Below are 18,698 nucleotides of genomic sequence, written 5' to 3'. Positions count from 1 at the left end.
TCTCCCCATTCATGTTTTGTTTTGTTTTATTTGTTTTGAGACTAGGTCTCACAGTATAGCACAGGTTAGTCTCATTCTTGCTATGTAGCCCAAGCTGGCCTGGAACTCATGAAAATACTTATGATACTAAAAGTTTAATAGGAAGATATTGGTGCCATGGAGGCTATAGTGGACCCAAATTCTTCTTTGAACCTATCCAGAGTTTTATGTTGAACCTGAACACACTCTTTGAGTCCTAGATGGTCACATCAACAAGTTTCACCTACCTTTTTTACACCCATGACCCTCAAATCTCTTATCAACCAAATTCCACAGAATTCTTACCACTTATCAAGATCCATGTTGTCAGTTTTATCCAGGGCGTTTCCACCCAGACAGTCTACACATATTTCAAGAGCAATATATCTGAAACTTGGCTCATCATTTTTTCTTCAGAATCTATTCCTGACCTTGCAAAACTCATTAAAAAGGGCACTATTGTGCTAAAGATCATGTATCATAAGTTGACGTATTCTGAGAAACCTAGGAATCATCTTTAATTTTTCTCCTCCGTCCTCTCCTAGAGCCATTAATTCTACTTACTAAATATTCTCTTTATTCTTGTCATCCCAATTCACTGTCATTAACTCAGTACTAACATTTCATATGATTTTTATATTTATTTCTTTTAGGGTATTCCAAGCACATATAAACCTTACATCCTCCAAAGAGGGTCTATTCCCATCGCCCTGCTCTTTAAAGACTCCCCACTCTCCCCTCTCCCACTCTCCACCTTTAGTGCACTGCTTGCTATCTCTGGAATACGACATGCTTTCTTAGATCTCTATACACAGGATTTTTCCTTAGCATGACATGCTCTTGCCCATTTTGTCCTCTGGGAATCATCCTTCAAAAAGTTAGCTTAAGGGCTGGAGAGATTGCCCAGTGGTTAAAGCACTTGCCTGCAGAGCTTAATGACCTGAGTTCGATTCCCCAGTACCTATGAAAAGCCAGGTGCAGAGAGTGACGCATGCATCTTTGTCTGTTTGCAGCGGCTAGAGGTTCTGGCATACCCATTCTTTCTGTCTCTCTCTCTGTGTTTATAAGTAAATAAATAAAAATATTTAAGAGTTAGCTTAAGCATCAGTTCCTTCATGAAGCTTTCTCTAAAACCTGACTAGGACTTCCTAAGCACACTGTGCCCACCTCTGTTATACTAAGTATGGTTAAATTACCTGGTATACTTTCTTCTATATCTAGTGTAAGTGTAAGGAGGTGACCTCTTAAACCTTCTGGCCAATGTTGTGCTTTTCTGAATGACAATATCTTTCAAAAAAGACTACTGTTAAATAAGTTTGAAAAGCATTGAACAAAACTACACTAAAATATCATCATCATTATTGCTTGAATCAGAGTCTAAAAATCATACAGGCAGGCTAGAGAGATGGCTTAGCAGTTAAGCACTTGGTGTAAAGCCTAAGGACCCCTGTTTGAGGCTCGATTCTCCAGGATCCATGTAAGCCAGATGCACAAGAGGGTGCATGCATCTGGAGTTCATTTTCAGTGGCTGGAGGCCCTGGCACACCCATTCTCTATCTACCTCTTTATCTTTCTGTTACTCTCAAAATAAAAAAAATACCTGCACCCCATTTGTGAAGATGAATTAAGGATTCCCCTGTCTTGTGCATGCAGTCTGTCAAAGCAGTCCCCTACTTGCTGTTTGCCAGATGTCTCTATGCAATATGCAAACTAAACAACTATATGACAGTATGCTTTAATTACCTGTGCATGTACACACCTATCTTTTACAGCCTATACTGTGAGCTCTGTCCTTATTACATCACAGAATGCCTGGCATATAATTCTCAAGGAATATTTAATAAATGATAGCACTCCTCAAAACACACCACATCTTTTTTAATTTTATTTGTTTTGTTTTGTTTTGAGACATGGTCTCACCTTTTAGCTCATACTGGCCTGAAACTTACTATGCAGCCCAACTCACACTGACCTCGAACTCAGTCTCTGTGCTTCCACCTCCTAAGATTAGGGATATGTGCCACCACACCTGTCCCATGTTATTTTAATTTGCTAACAATTAGCTGCTGTTTTTAAAAAAATCAGAAACAACAGCTGCTTAAATAAATTTTATTTTTCTCTCATATAAAGTCATTCTGGAAATAGTCAATTCAGGGGTGTTATGGGACACCTATAGTCAACAGGGGTCATGCTGCCTTTAGAGGATGAATTCCTTTCCTGTTCTATAATCCAGTATAGCTGTCAAAGCCATCCCATAGGATTGTGAAGTTCACTGCAAAGGAACCTAACAAAATGTGAGTGGGGCTATGTGTGGTGGGACACTCCTTTAATCCCAGCACTTGGGAGGCAGTAGTAGGATTGCCATAAATTCGAGGCTACCCTGAAAGATAAATCCCAGGTCATCCTGTGCTAGAGCAAGACCCTACTTGGAAAAAAAAAAAAAAAAAGCAAGCAAGAAAGAAAGGAAAGTGAGTGGGTACTGTATATTCTGAAGCATGTACCCAGAGGAGTACATTTTCCAAACTCATATGCAAGGATGGGGGCTTTTGTTGTTGTTGTTCAAAGGCACTGAAAACACTATGACTGTTTCTAGCTATCTAATCCATTTTTCTGGCAAAGAAAACTTTACCTTCACCTCTGTATTAGTTACTTTACTCATTTGTGGGATAAAATACTTGAGGAGAAGCAACCCAAGGAAGGAGTTTATTTTGGATTATAGTTTCCAGAGGCTACATTCCATCATGGTGGGGAAGGCATGGCAACAGGAGTGACGCTGCTGGTCATACTTATCCACAGTCAGGAAACAGTAAATAAGAAGTGAGGCCATGTGATCAAACCTGAAGAACACACCCAGTGACCCACTTCCTCCAACATGGCTGCCTCTCCTAAAAGTTCCACAAACCACACCACCTGCTGGGGACCAAGTGCTGAGACACGTGAACCTATGAGGGACATTCTACTTCAAGACACAAAATTCCATCCCTGGCCATCATAGGCTTATGGCTATCTTGTGTAACAAATGAATTCAGTCCCAAAGTCTCCATAGTATTTAGCAGTCTTAACACTGTTAAAAAATCCAGTCAATTCTGAGACTCAAGAAATCTCTTAACCGGGACCTTCTGTAAAATCAAAAAACAATTTACATACTTCCAACACATGATGGCACACAGTAACCATTCCCTTTCAAAAGGGAGGAATGGGGACATAGCAAGGAAAGACTGGACTAAAGAAAGACAAGCCCAGCAGGGCAAACACCAAATCCTGTAGCTCCATGTCTGGTATCTAACACTTGGATAGCCCTTCCCCCTACAGCTCTGCTGCCTATAGCACACATAGCCTCTGTCTTGCACTAGCTCTGCTTTGAGTCTATAGATTTCTTTGGCACATATCCATGGTTCAGGATCTCCAACATCCTGGGGCCTCCATTAAAATTTAGGTTGGGGGCTGAGTGTGGTGGTGCATGACTTTAATTTCAGCACTTGGGAGGCAGTAGGAGGATTGCCATGAGTTCAAGGCTACCCTGAGACTACATAGTGAATTCCATGTCAGCCTGGGCTAGAGTGAGACACTACCTTGAAAAGAGAAGAAAAAAAAAAAAAAAAAGAAAACTTAGGCTTTGTCTTTACTGCTTCATTCACTGATCTTCTAGGGTCTCCTTGCAGTGAATATGACCCTGCTTCACATTTCCCAGCCTCAGTAGCTCTTTGAAACCATAGAGTTGACTCTATGACCTTCTCAATCCTGTCTTTTTCCATGCTTGCAATTCCAATACTTTGTAGACAATGATGTCAAGTTCTGCTGCCAGTTCAGGATGAAACCTGTCCCTCTTAGACCTCTATGACCTCTGTCTGCTGATTTAGGGTAACACTTCCCCAGGCAGTTGCTTTCCAGGAGCAGGAAACTTCTTCAGCAGTCCCACTTCAGGCTTTCTTTTCAGAAGAATTTATGTTCTCACAAGTTAAAGCTTTCTTTCAGTAGGTGGAGTCTTACCCATGGGGCACCTTTCCTATAGTCCCAATGAAGAGAGTGAGGTTTTCTTTAATCTCTTTAATTTAACAATCACAGGTGTGTGGTCACTTGGAGTCTTCTTGTCCAGAACTTTAAACTTGTTCACATGCCTTTCCTTCCAAACCACATTTTTCATATTTTTTCTGTTCTACTTATTACTCTATCTCACTGCAGATCCAAATAAGAGTAGTCAATACTAGCCACCACAACTGGAATGCTATTCTGCCTTGAAATATTCTCCAAAAAATTAGTAAAATTAATCTATTACTGTTATGTTCAACCTCACTTAGGTTCTCAGGACACAGGCAGAATGCAATTTCTTTGCCATAATATAACATGAATTACCGGCAGCTCAGTTCCTGATGGAGTCCTTGTTCCCCTTTGAAACCTCGTGAAGCAGACTGTGACTGTGTTTCACCATTCTTGTTTTCCAAATTCCCACCTGAATGGCTTCTTAACCTCTGCTTACAACATTGTAAGCCTTCTATAGCCCAGAGACTGAAATTCTTCCACAATCCTCCCATCAACCACTTCCAAAAGCCTACAGAATACATGGTCAGGTTTATCACAACAACAGTCCCACTACTTGGTACCAAGTTGCTACATTCAAAACTTATTTGTGGGACAAAATATTTAACCAGAAGCATCTTAAGAAAGGAAAGGGTTTTTTTTTCAGCTTACAGTTTCAAGGGGAATAATTCCATCATGGTGAGGAAGGTATGACAACAGGAGAAGGAGGCTACTGGTCACAGTGCAGCTAGTCAGGATGAACAGGAGAAGAGCATGAACAGAAAGTGGAGTCAGGCTTAAAAACTTCAAGGCTCACACCCAGTGACCTACTTCCTACAGCAAGCCTCCACCTTCTAAAGTTTCTACAACCTTCCCAAACAGCACTACTAGTTGGGAACCAAGTGTTCAAACACAAGAATCAATGGGGAATATTACATTTGTGGTGGTTTGATTCAGGTGTCCTCCATAAACTTATGTGTGCTGAATGCTATGTCCTCAGCTGGTAGAAACTTGGGAATTGGATTCTCCTGGAGGCAGTGTATTGCTGGGGTGGTCTTATGGGTCTCATAGCCAGCTTTCCTCTTCCCAGTGTTTGGCACACTCTCCTACTGCTATTGTCCACCTGATGTTGGCCAGAAGGTGATGTCCAGCCTCTGCTCATACCATGTTTTCTCCTGCCATCATGGAGCTTCCAGTCAAGTCTGTCACCCAAAATAAACAACTTCCCTCCCATCAGTTGCTTTTGTTTGAGTGTTTTCTGCCAGCAATGAGGAGCTGACTGTAACAGCATTCAAAACACAATAAACCCCATGAACTTTCTTAGAAGACCCTCCCAAAATTACTTCCTTAGATTCCACTAACCAAAAACTAAATGAAACATCTTTTTTTTTTTGTTAATTTTTATTAGTAATTGGCAAGGAGAGAAAGAAGAAAGGGAAAAAAAGAGAATGAGAATGGGCCCTCTGGAGCCTCTTGCCCCTATAAACAAACTCCATCCAGATGCATGCACCACTTTAAATGGGTTCTGGGAAATTAAAGCTAGAACAACCAGGCTTTGCAAACAACTGCCTTTAACTGCTGAGTTATCTCTCCAGTCAAAGTCTTAAAGTCTTAACTAGTCAGAAAAAAAAATCCTCATAAACAGGGTTTCATTTAAGCATATGAGCACCATAAATAAACTCCTAGACTGCATAGGTATAATCCATGACTTCAACATTGACTGATTGGTGGGTCCAAAGAAATAATGGCTAAAATATGGCATTTAATCTCAATCAAAAGTTTTTTTTTTTAATATTTTATTTACTGGAGAAAGAGGCGGGGGGGGGGGGGCAGACAGAGAGAAAGGTCACACCAGGGCTTCCACCCACTGTAAACAAACTCCAGACACATGCGCCACCTTTTGCAGCTGGCTTACATGGATACTGGGGCATTGAACCTGGATCCTTAACTGCTATCTATCTCTCCAGCCCTTAACCAAACATTTTAACTCTCGTAAAGCTAGCATACTGTTATGTATGCTTATCTACAAGCAAGGTTTTTTCAACAAAACTTTATGTTCTGCTTTTAAAGAGTTCATAATCACTCTGTCTCTTTATCTCTCTCTGGAAGGTCAGTGGAGCTTGTTTTGTATCCTGAAGATCCTCTATATTTAAATCTGAGTTGTCAAGTAGAATAATTCACTTACTCTAAAAATTTTAAAAAAAAAAAAAAGAAGTTTCTTCTAAAGAATAAGGTCTTTAGGTCTGGGGACATGGCTCGATGGTCAAAAGTACTTGCTTGCAAATCCTTCCAGCCCAGCCCAAATTAAATTCCCTAGCCACCCACATAAAGCCAGGCAAGCATTCAATGGCAGCAGCAAGAGACCCTACACACACACACACAAGGGAAGGAAAGGAAAAAGGTGCTGGGTATGGTAGTGCATGTCTTTAATCCCAGCACTCAGGAGGCAAAGGCAGGAGGGTCACCATGAGTTCAAGGCCACCCTGAGACTACACAGGGAATTCCAGGTCAGCCTGGGCTAGAACAAGACTCTACCTCAAAAAACAAAAAACAATGACCCAGCTATAGCACTCCTAGGCATATATCCGAAGGACTCATCTCATTATCTTAGAGATACTTGCTCAACCATGTTTATTGCTGCTCAATTTATAATAGCTGGGAAATGGAACCAGCCTAGATGTCCCTCAACTGATGAGTGGGTAATGAAGATATGGCACACTTATACAATGAGGTTCTACTCAGCGGTAAAGAAAAATGAAGGTATGAAATTTGCAGGAAAATGAATAGATCTGGAAAGGATTATACAAAGTGAGGTAACCCAGGCCCAGAAAGCCAAGCACTGCATGTTCTCTCTCATATGTGGATCTTAGCTACAGATGATTGGACTTCTGTGTGAGAAGGAAAAAAAAACTAAGTAGCAGAGGCCAGTAAGCCAGTAAAAAGAGATGTAAAGGGAAGAGAAAGGAAGGGAGAAGGGTACTTAATAGGTTGGTATTGTATATATAATAAGTAGAAGAATAGAGTAATGGGGGTGAAAAAGCCCAAAGTGAGGTCAGGGGAAGAGTTTGAGTAAGGGAAAGGTGGAGGGAGGGCTAATCAAAATCTAAGAGGATATAAATAAATCATATGGAATCCTCCGGTTTTGGACAGTAGAATACTCAGGAGCCGTAGACAGTTGCTAGAAAATTTTCAGTGCCAGGGATGGGGTACCTTCCAGTGACTTGTTGGCCAGGGAAGTCCCTGATGCCTCCAAAACATTATAGGCCATTGCCGAGGCCCTTAGTTTCCCACCAGGAATAGGTGGTAAAACCCTATTGCTGAAGACTCCACATACTTGGGCTGCAAAGCCACTGAGAAATCCTGCTGGAAATGAGCTGATAACCTCCTCCATGTAGACCAACTGACAGAAAGATAGAAGAAGCCATTCTACATGTAGTTCAATGGGAAAAAGAGAAACCACCAGTGAAGATACTCAACAGTGGACAATGCAAGCCTTATAATTGGCCAGTCAGGCCAAATGAGCCAATGGGTGCAATAGTGGCATGTCTATCATGGTGGAAACCAACTGCCCTCCAATTGGACTGGAGGCCTGATCCATGGGAGGGAATACATCCCTGATACTGAAAACTTAAAACAGGGGTAGTCATGAACCCTAGGGGTGTAACATCTGCTGATGTCTGGATAAATGTATATACTATGCTAGTCAAACTGCCCAGTAAGCACTTCTCTTAATAGTCATACCTTTATATTAACACTACTCTCACTTTGGGTAGAGAATCTTCTCTTCTCAGATGACAGTGGCCTTGGGATGACTCAGAAGGTATCATAGTGCTGGAAAGAAGTGACTGGAGTACTGAGTAACATCTTGATCACACCTTCCAAGGCTTAAGGTCCAATGCGGAAGAGGTGGCAGAAAGAATGTTAAGAGCCAAAGGAAGGGTATGACTCCTTACCACATGCTCCCTCCAGACATAAAATGGCCTGGATATCCAAGACCTCACAGTGCCTGATACTACCTACAGAAGACCATCATAAGAGGAGGAAAAGATCATGACATCAAAATAAAAGAGAGACTGATTGAGATGGGGAGGGGATATGATGGAGAATGGAATTTCAAGGGGGAAAGTGGGAGGGAGGGTATTAACATGGGATTATTTTTTATAATCATGGAAAATGTTAATAAAAATTGAGAAAAAAAAAACAAACATCGCGCTGCCTTTGAGCCCCCGCCGCACCTGCACGTGGCCGCGGAGGTCTAGCTGCGGCGCCACAGTACACGCTCGCGCATAACTGGGGCCGCTTGGCCCGCCGTGGGCGGCCCCTTTAACCGCGAGCCACATCGCAGTTCCTGGGCCTGGAGCGGGCAGGCGGTGTTCACTCAGGGCTAAAGTGCCCAGGGCGCGCGTATTCGCACGCTTTTCCCTTCCACAACATGTCCGCTGGCCTGGGTGATTTCCAACCCAACTGGGATGTGCGATCAGGTTGGAAGTTGGATTGGACAGGAGCTTCATACTTACTTGAAAGAGAAAGGCACATGGAAAATGGACGCGCCAAGGCCTTTGGTCTACAAACTCACTCCAGATGCATTCGCCGCCTAGGGTACTGGGGAATCGAACCTAGGCTCCTTGACTTTTGCAAGCGCCTTAACCGTTAAGCCACCTCAGCCCAAACATAACTTGAAACCAAGTGTATGGGCAGTGACTCGGGTCTGTAATTAACCACCCTTGGCAGGCAGTTTATGGGAACCCTGATGGAAAAGGAGGGGAAAGGCTGACCATGTGCTCAGTGGTCGAGTGATGCCCTGATGGGCGAGATCCATTTGGATAAGCTACCTAAGTTAATGTTTGATTAACCGCAGGTTGTTAAACATTACATTAGACTTAAAAATACAGGTTTTTAGCTAAAAAAAAAAAAAAAAAAACAAGCTGGGCATTGCGGTGCACACCTTTAATCCCAGCACTCAGGAGGCAGAGGTAGGAGGATCACAGTAAATTCCAAGCTACCGTAAACTATAAAAAAAAAAAAAAAAAAAACAAGGGAAAAAGGGAAAGAAAGAGTAAGGTCCTTTACTATACCCAGATAACATTGAAATATTAGGACTGTATTTTATTCTTCTGCTTCTAAGCTAGTATTAGTAGTATAGGCTCTCCATTGTCTTTCCATTCAAGGGTCTTTATAACCTATACTCAAACATTTCCAAATCTAGCTCAAAAACCAAGTACATTTCCAGAGAATTTTTCCATCAATAAAGCACACTTGGTCCAGCATCTGATATATACTTTTTAAAATATTTCATTTTTATTTATTTATTGAGAGAGAGGGGAAGAGGCAGGTAGAGTGAGAGAGAGAATGGGCACAGCAGGTCATCCAGCCACTGCAAATGAACTCCAAACACATGTGCCACCTGTGCATCTGGCTTACGTGGCTCCTGGGAAATTGAACCTGGGTCCTTTGGCTTTGCAGGCAAGTGCCTTAATTACTAAGCCATCTCTCCAGCCCTGAAGATGTTTCTTATATATACAGAAGAAAATGCTCAACTTGTTGCCTTCTTAACACCATAGGTATTGCATCAGTCTCACAATCTGAAAATTCTCAACTAGCTACTTCACTGGACTGAGGCCAAAGTGAAGTATACCCTCTGTATGGAAATGCAGAGGCTAGGTGGGCTGATTATCCTGCCACATGTGAGAAGCTGGAACCTGTGAGATTTGTGAACAGGCAGCTACCTGGGCAGAGACAATGTCAGTCAGGCCCTGTCCCCAAGATAAATGGTGCTGAGGCTCTGTCCAGATATGCTTGCATGCTCAAGTGTGATCTGAAACACAGCCCACTGTATCTGAAGAGCAAGAGAAAGTGCAGAGTTACAACATAGGACCAAGCAACCTTCTCAGTGAGTTCTAGTGAATGTCAAGTCTAGCCCATAGGATTTATTACTGCCTCTTCCTTGGGGTACTCACAAGTAAGCCCTCAGAGAAAAGTTTACATACCAGATTTCCTAGAACCATGAAAGCAGCCCAAATACTTTCTGCTATGGTCTTTAGAAGAAAGGAAAGACTTGATGTGCATCTTGTCAAAGACTCTTAGACTTGACTTAGAGGAATGGAGTAATAGCTGTGGAAAGAAATGGAAATATATATTTTTTAAAATTTTTGTTTATTTTTATTTACTTATTTATTTGAGAGAGACAGACAGAGAAGGAGGCAGAGAAAGAGAGAGAGAGAGAGAGAGAGAGAGAGAGAGAGAGAGAGAGAGAGAGAATGGGTGCACCAGGGCCTACAGCCACTGCAAACAAACTCCAGATGCATGTACCATACCACCTTGTGCATCTGGCTTATGTGGGTCCTGGGGAATCGAGCCTCAAACCAGGGTCCTTAGGCTTCATAGGCAAGCACTTAAGTGCTAAGCCATCTCGCCAACCCAAGAAACAGAAATATTTTACAAGCATTTACTCACAGAATTAAGAACCTACAAAATTTGGCTTTTTTCCAATTCCCTCATGATTATACAACCTGATAAGTTAAAGGAAAATTCCTTTCATTGAGGAGCTATTGAAGTTACCTTGATGTTGCTGGCACAAAGTAACTTCTGGAAGAAAAGGGTTTAATTTGGCTTAGAGACTCAAGGGGAAACTTTATTATGGCATGGGAAAACATGGCATAAGCAGAGGCTGGACATCGCTTCCTAGTCAACATCAGGTGGACAACAGCAACAGAAGAGTGTGACAAATACTAGCAAGGGGAAGCTGGCTATAATACCCATAAACCCACCCCCAACAACACACCTCCTCCAACAAGGTTCCAATTCTTAAATCACCACAGCTTGGAATCATCAGTTTATGGGGAAACCTGAATCAAACCACCAAAGAGGCATGTATGTTATTTATCTGCTCCTATTGACCTTTTTATTTTTTGTTTGTTTTGTTTTTTGTTTGTTTGTTTGTTTTTTCAAGGTAATGTCTCGCTTTAATCAAGGCTAGCCTGGAATCCACTATGTAGTCTCAGGCTGGCCTCAAATTCATGGCGATCCTCCTACCTCAGCCTCCTGAGGGCTGTGCTTGGATTAAAGGTATGCGCCACCACATCCAGCTCCTACTGGCCCTTTTTCTTAAAAAAATTAATTAATTAATTTTTTTATTAGTTTTCTATTCAGCAAATACAGGCAGTTTGGTACCATTGTTAGGCTCATCCGTGACCTACCCCCCCATTGGCCCCTCCTTGTTGAGGTATATGGGTCGTGCATTGTGGAGTTAGCCCACAGTTATTGGTATGATAAATGTCTCTGCATATGAAGACCCAACATGTGGCTCTGACATTCTTTCCACCCCCTCTTCCACAAAATTTCCCTGAGCCATGTTGGGTTCATTTTCCTTCAGTGATGAGGTGTTGGAGGCCTCTGAGGCTCTGGCTCTCTGATTTGGTAGGCCCTTTATTAGTGAACTTTCTTTGTGGAATTTAGATACTACAAACAAAATAAATAAATAAAAACTTTCTGGTCAGGATAGTCTGTTCCTATAGTTCCATCTATTCAGGAGGCTATGGTTGGAAGTGATTGAGCCCAGGAACTTTCCCCATGAAAATAAAGTATATATATCTATATACATATGCACACACAGATATGTGTATGGGGGTGTTAAATTTCTACTGAACATAAATGATTAATAGCTTTCCAATTGTTTTTCTCAATTTTAGCTACTTATGCTATGTGTGCTATTTTGTAGCCTGATTTATTTTGTAGTCAATAATGTTCACCTATTTCTTTCAATAGAATTTTATTTTATATAACAAATACTATGTATACACATGCATATACACATATACTCTTAATGACACAAAAGGCCCTTGAGTACTATATTCTCCAAACTAGCCTCCAATCCAGGATCTCACAGTGCATCCAGTTGATGGGGTATTTAGTCTTATTTCATCTAGTACTGTCCCTTTTTCCTGATTTTTTTTTTTTTGTTTTATTTTTTTGTTTTTTGAGGTAGGGTTTCACTCTAGCTCAGGCCGACCTCGAATTCACTATGTAGTCTCAGGGTGGCTTTAAACTCAAGGTGATCCTCCTTCCTCTGCTTCCCAGCTGCTAGGATTAAAGGTATGTGCCACCACGCCCAGCCTGGCACAATCATTTTGAGCAATGTCAAATTTTTGCTTTGTCTAATTCCTTTTTCTGTAAACTATATGTTATAGCTCAAGATTTAATGGATTAAAAACATGCACTTTAACTAGCACACGTCATAGATACATTCTGTACTTCACATTTGTCCCATTCACAGTAAATGAGTTTGAGTCCTGGGTGATGTCCCACACTCATTCTCCAGAAACCAACCTCAATGACTTGTGCATGCAGGAACTTAACACTTTTTGGTAAAATAGAGAATTTGCTATTGTTTTTGCTGCAAGGGACTCCCTATGTTATGAGAGGGTGCGGACACCTCAATAATAGACCATATGCTTAATATATACAAAGCCTTTGATTCAGTCCCTCACACAAATATCGAAGAACAGAAGGGGGGATGGAGGGGTGAGAGAAGGAGGGAGGGAGGTAGGAAGCAAATGCTGACAAACCTATAGCAAACAAATTAGGCAAACTTCCACCAAATGACCTTTAAGATGATCATTGGTCAAAGCAATTATTCTCTTTTCTACATAGGGATAATCTTGTCACTTGTCTTCTTTATTTAGCTTGTCTCTATCACTGGCCCATTCCCCAAATACAGCAGAACAACATTTCTAATATCTCAACTATTCTAACTGCTGCACTTAATGTCCTCTTGAAGTAGTAGTTCTATCTATACCATTCGCTGTTCTACTACAATCAGTTTTCAAATTTGACTGAATAGGCCAGCCATGCTTCCCCACACATACAGGAAATGTGACAAATCTTTTCATATGAAGATGGAGCCTCTGTTTCACTCTTTCATTCTGAAATGACTCATAGGTATCACATGTTTTAATCTGTGCTCTTTGGTTAACCTCTTCTTTCCTTTTGTCAACATGAATTTACAAATTAGGATTACATGGTAAGTGACACGAGAATCACTACACAAAACTGTTTTCCCTTTTGCGTGCGTAATGCCTGAAAATTCACCATGGAAACTTAGTTCTTTGAAAATAAAAACTTCTGAAATTCCCTACATGACTTTAGTCAATCACAACACCTACTATGTGAAACACTACTCTCCATAAGATTGTCAATGTATACGGAGAGGGAAGATTGTGTGCTCAAATAAAAATAGGGAATGCTATTCCATGCATTTTTTTTTTTTATCAAAAGCTCATAATACAGGGGCTGGAGAGATGGCTTAGCAGTTAAGCGCTTGCCTGTGAAGCCTAAGGACCTAGGCTTGAGGCTCGATTCCCCAGGACCCACATTAGCCAGATGCACAAGGGGGCACACATCAAGAGTTCATTTGCAGTGGCTGGAGGCCACTCAATATCTGTCTCTTTCTCTGTCTGTCTGTCACTTTCAAATAAATAAATAAATAAAACAAAAAATATTTTTTAAAAAGTTTATAATACTCAAGCTGAATAAGAAAATTAAGAAATCTTGGGTCTGTAATTGAACTTACTGGCAAAGTAATTACCCAAGATCCATAATGTTCTATATTTGATCCCCTGCATGGCAAACATTTTATTTATTTATTTATTTATTTATTTATTTGCAATAAGAGAGAGAGATTGAAGGGAGACAGACACACAGAGAGAATGGGCATGCCAGAGCATCTAACCACTGCAAACTAACTTCAGATACATGTACCACTTTGTGCATCTGGCTTTATGTGGGTAGTGGGGAATCAAACTTGGGTCATTAGGTCTTCTAGGCAAAGTGCTTTAAGCACTGACCAATCTCTCCAGCCCCACAAACATGAAGATGTGAAGATGGCTCAGCTGATAAGGCAGTACTTGCAATGCAAGCAAGAGGACCTGAGTTCAGATCCCCAGCACCCATGTAAAATCTGGGCACACAGTTATATGACTATAATCACAGCACTGAGAAAGCAGAGATAAGATGATCATCCAGAGCGGCGCAGCGACGGCGGCGGCGGCAGTGGCGGTGGCTAGTGTCGGCCGTTGAGACGCCTCTGCGGCAGCTGGTGGCGCAGGTGGCTCTCGTGGACGCGGGCAGAGGCGGCCAGCCCGCCACCGCAGCCCCAGCACCCGCGCCTCGGCAGCAGCCGCGTCTCAACACCCCGAGGCATCCGTCCCCGGCCCCCCCGATCCTGGGCTTCCATCCGCCCTCGCACCTCTAGGTCCCCACCCGAGCTCACCACCTTCTGGCTTCAGGACCCCAGGCTTCGCCCCCAGAAAGATGACTCGCGATTTCAAACCTGGAGACCTCATCTTTACCAAGATGAAAGGTTACCCTCATTGGCCGGCTCGGGTAGATGAAGTTCCTGATGGAGCTGTAAAGCCACTACAAACAAACTACCCATATTCTTTTTTGGAACTCATGAGACTGCATTTTTAGGACCAAAGGATATATTTCCATACTCAGAGAATAAGGAGAAGTATGGCAAACCAAATAAACGAAAAGGATTTAATGAAGGTTTATGGGAGATAGATAACAATCCAAAAGTGAAATTTTCAAGTCAGCAGACATCAACTAAACAATCAAATGCATCATCTGATGTTGAAGTGGAAGAAAAAGAAACTAATGTTTCAAAGGAAGATACTGATCATGAAGAAAAAGCCAGCAATGAAGATATGACAAAAGCTATTGACATAACCACTCCAAAAGCTGCCCGACGAGGAAGAGAGAGAAAGGCAGAAAAACAAGTAGAAACTGAGGAGGCAGGAGTGGTAACAGCAGCAACAGCATCTGTTAATCTGAAGGTGAGTCCTAAAAGAGGACGACCTGCAGCTACGGAGGTCAAGATTCCAAAACCAAGAGACAGACCTAAAATAGTAAAACAGCCCTGTCCTTCAGAGAGTGACATGGTTGCTGATGAAGATAAAAGTAAGAAAAGGGGGCAAGAGGAAAAACAACCTAAAAAGCAACTTAAAAAGGAAGAGGAAGGCCAAAAGGAAGAGGATAAGCCAAGAAAAGAACCAGATAAAAAAGAGGGGAAGAAAGAAGTTGAGTCAAAAAGGAAAAACTTACCTAAAACTGGGGTTGCATCAACTTCTGATTCTGAAGAGGAAGGAGATGATCAAGAAGGTGAAAAGAAGAGGAAGGGTGGAAGAAACTTTCCGACTGCTCACAGGAGGAATATGTTGAAAGGGCAGCATGAGAAAGAAGCAGCAGATTGAAAACGCAAGCAGGAGGAACAAATGGAGACAGAACACCAAACAACATGTAATCTACAGTAATAAAAAATATATCTCATTTTGGGCTCAAAGCATTAATCCAGTTACTGAAAAGAGAATACAAGTGGAGCAAACAAGAGATGAAGATATTGAGACAGACTCATTGGACTGAATTTCCCCTTACCCCCTTGATGGAAGAATGTTCCAGATTCTAAATTGAGGACTTCACTATTAATGGCATTATTACTGTGTTATGATTGTTAACAATATTTCCTGTAAGGTATACACTACATATTAAGGTCGGCCATCATTCCTGTTACTTTTTTTTAACCAAGCTTAAAACGAAGCTTTGTGTTTGAACGTTATAACACGCATAGATGCAGATGGTGGTTGTACATTATTTCATTTAGAAATAAGAAAATTAATTTTGTTTTGAAGCTAGACATTAAACTGGAATAGCTATTACACCCTTAAGAATGGGACAGTTGTGTCTGTCCCTTGACATTCCTTTGTTGTTTAATTCTTTAGAATCTTAATTGTTTTTTTTTAATCCTGAGAAAGTAAACAGTAGACTTCTTAAGTAAAAAAAAAATGCAACTGTAACGAAAATTTTAAAATAAAGTTTTTTTTAAAAAAAAAAAAAAAGATGATCATCCAGCCAAATCAGTGAGCTCCAGGATCAGTGAAGAGATCCCGTGTCAAAACAAAAATAAGGTGAAGAACGATTGAGGAAAATACCTAACATCAATTTCTGGCTTCCACATGCATGTGCACACACACACATACATCTGTACACACACCACATATAGCAAAGCAACATGTGATACTTTCTCCCCACGCTTTCTCAAATATGTTCTGATGATTAATCTTCACTGTTAACTTGACTAGATGTAAAGTGACCTATGATATATACCTGTATGCATGTCTGTGAGGATGTTTCCAGAGAAGTTTTTCTGAAGAAGGAAGATATATCCTGAATATGGGCAACCCCATGCCTAAGGATAGAGTCCTAGACTGAATAAAAAGGAAAATATGAAGAAGCCAAGGATCTGGGTTTTCTTCTCTATTTCCTAATCCAGCCAGCTATGAGTTGCCCCTGCTGCCAGGCCTTCCCCTTCAAGATGGGCTGTATTCTCAAACCACAAACCAAAAATAAACCCTTCTTCCCCTAAGGTGGCTTCTGGTCAGGTATTTGATCCCATCAACTAGACAAGTAACTAATGTGTGTGTGTATTGACTTTAGATATCTATTAACACCCATAAATGTCTATCCTACACACCAGGGTTCTTTAGAGCACACTTTGGAAAATACTACTTAAATCTATCCTCAGCAAAGCTCTGTTTCAGGATCACAGCCTATTAAGGGAGAAATCATATGTTATTAATAATATAACTTGTGGTTTGAATCTGAAATGTTCCCCCATAGGCTCATGTTTTGAGCAGTTGGTTCCCTCAGTTGTGATACTATTTTGAAGGCTGTGGAGCCTTTAGGAGATAAGGCTGAGCTGGTGGAGATGAGTCAGTAGGGGTGGACCTTTTGAAAGTTTTCTCTGATTCAGACCTAGGTTGTTTCCTGGTCCACCATGATGTGAACACATGCTTCCACCCACAAACTAAACTACACCTGCCATAGCTTCTCTGCCATGATGGACTGAAGTCATGATACCAAAATAAAATAAACCTTTTCTCCCCTTTCTGTCACACACACACACACACACACACACACACACACGTATATATTGGTTTTTCAGTTTTTCGAGGTTGAGTCTCACTCTAGCCCAGGCTGACTTGGAACTAGGTAGTCTCAGAATGGCTTTGAACTCATGACTATCCTCTTACCTCTGCCTCCCGAGTGCTGGGATTAAAGGTGTGCACCACCACATCCATCTTTAATATACATTTTAAATATTTTAATTATTTATTTATTTATTTGATAAAGAGAGAGGGAGAATTGCAGATAGAGAAAGAGTATGGGTGTGCCAGGGTCTCTAGCCACTGCAAACAAACTTCAGACACATGCACCATCTAAGATGTGCATCTGGCTTACATGGGCACTGGGGAATTGAACCTGAGTCCTTAGGCTTTGCAGGCAAGTGCCTTAACCACTAAGCAATCTCTCCAGCCCTCTGTCATGTATTTTAATCAGGGTTACATTGATGCAAAAGTAACTAATACATACTTTAAGTCACTATTTTCTTTTTGACAACCTCATACATATATAATATATTTGCATCATATTCACCCCAGTCCTTCTTTAATCCCACTAGTACCAGCCTCCTTATTCTCCCTAGTTAGCCTCTTCCCACTTTCATGTTTTTGTTTTTTGTGACCATTGAGTTTACTTAGGGTTGTTTGTATGAGCATGGAGGAGGGGGTTATATACTGGAGCATGGACAACTTACCAATGACTTTATCCCTGAAAAACATGACTCCTTTTTCCCAGCAACCATACAGTGCTGATAGCTAATCTCATTACCTCTTCCATCTATTATGCAATGTTGACTGGTTTGATCCTATGCATATTAAAAAAAAATAGTTGCTGTGAATTCATGAGTGTGACAGCCATGTCATGTCCAGAAGACATCATTCTATCACATTTTTACCGGACTTTGGCTCTTGCCTTCTTTTTGTCCCTCTTCCAAGATATTCCCTGAGCTTCCCGGACAACATAGATATCCCATATAGGGTTGAGCACACAATAATCACACACTCAGCATTTTCACCAGCAATGCATCTCTGCAATAACCTTTGTCCAATGCAAAAAGAAACCTGTGATCAAAACTAAGAGCAGCACTGATCAACAGGTATAGAGAGAAGTTATTAGAAGGAAGTTTGACAACCTGTCAGTTTAGCATAACAACAAGAATAGGAACCTCTCATCCCTCCCTCCCTCCCTCCCCCTAGAGCCTATGACTACCAGAATCAGGCTTTTTTGTTTGTTTTTCCAGGTAGGGTCTCACTCTAACTCAGGCTGACCTGTAATTCACTCTGTAGTTTCAGGGTGGCCTCGAACTCACGGGGATCCTCCTACTTCTGCCTCCTGAATGCTAGGATTAAATGTGTGTGCCACAAAGCCAGGCTTTTGACCAGGATTTCATATGCCAGGCATGAATTCCCTTCTGTGGATTGGGCCTCACATTCACTCAGAAAGTCCTTGGTTATCCGCATAGTAGTCATGCTACTGTTACAGTGGACATATCTTAACTATAATATCGATTGTGGAAACATACAAGGTCCAGAGCTGGGTCCAACCATTCATGTAAAGTCACTGTTTTTCCAATTACAAAACAGACCTATAGAAGTTAAATGAGTACTTCTAGAACGTATTTGTACTCTGCATTTTCAGTCAAAGGAACAACATCAAATTCAAAATATTCTGGTCTTGAGACCTGCCTTTTGTTATTTTACAAGCTGCTT

General features: G+C 41.3%; 1 non-coding gene and 1 pseudogene across 1 annotated transcript; both read left to right on the top strand.

The window, feature by feature from the left end:
* Positions 1-8,244: 8,244 nt before the first annotated feature.
* Positions 8,245-8,377, top strand: LOC123459175. The gene has a single exon (XR_006636078.1). It is a non-coding gene; the product is annotated as a small nucleolar RNA SNORA76 (small nucleolar RNA).
* A 5,765-nt stretch (positions 8,378-14,142) lies between these two features.
* Positions 14,143-15,863, top strand: LOC101604949 (annotated as a pseudogene).
* The last annotated feature ends 2,835 nt before the right edge of the window (positions 15,864-18,698 follow it).

Source organism: Jaculus jaculus, chromosome 2, assembly GCF_020740685.1.
Source record: "Jaculus jaculus isolate mJacJac1 chromosome 2, mJacJac1.mat.Y.cur, whole genome shotgun sequence".
Lineage (NCBI taxonomy): Eukaryota > Metazoa > Chordata > Mammalia > Rodentia > Dipodidae > Jaculus > Jaculus jaculus.
Note: the sequence above shows the minus strand (reverse complement) of the source record. Positions and strands in the feature narration are given on the sequence as shown.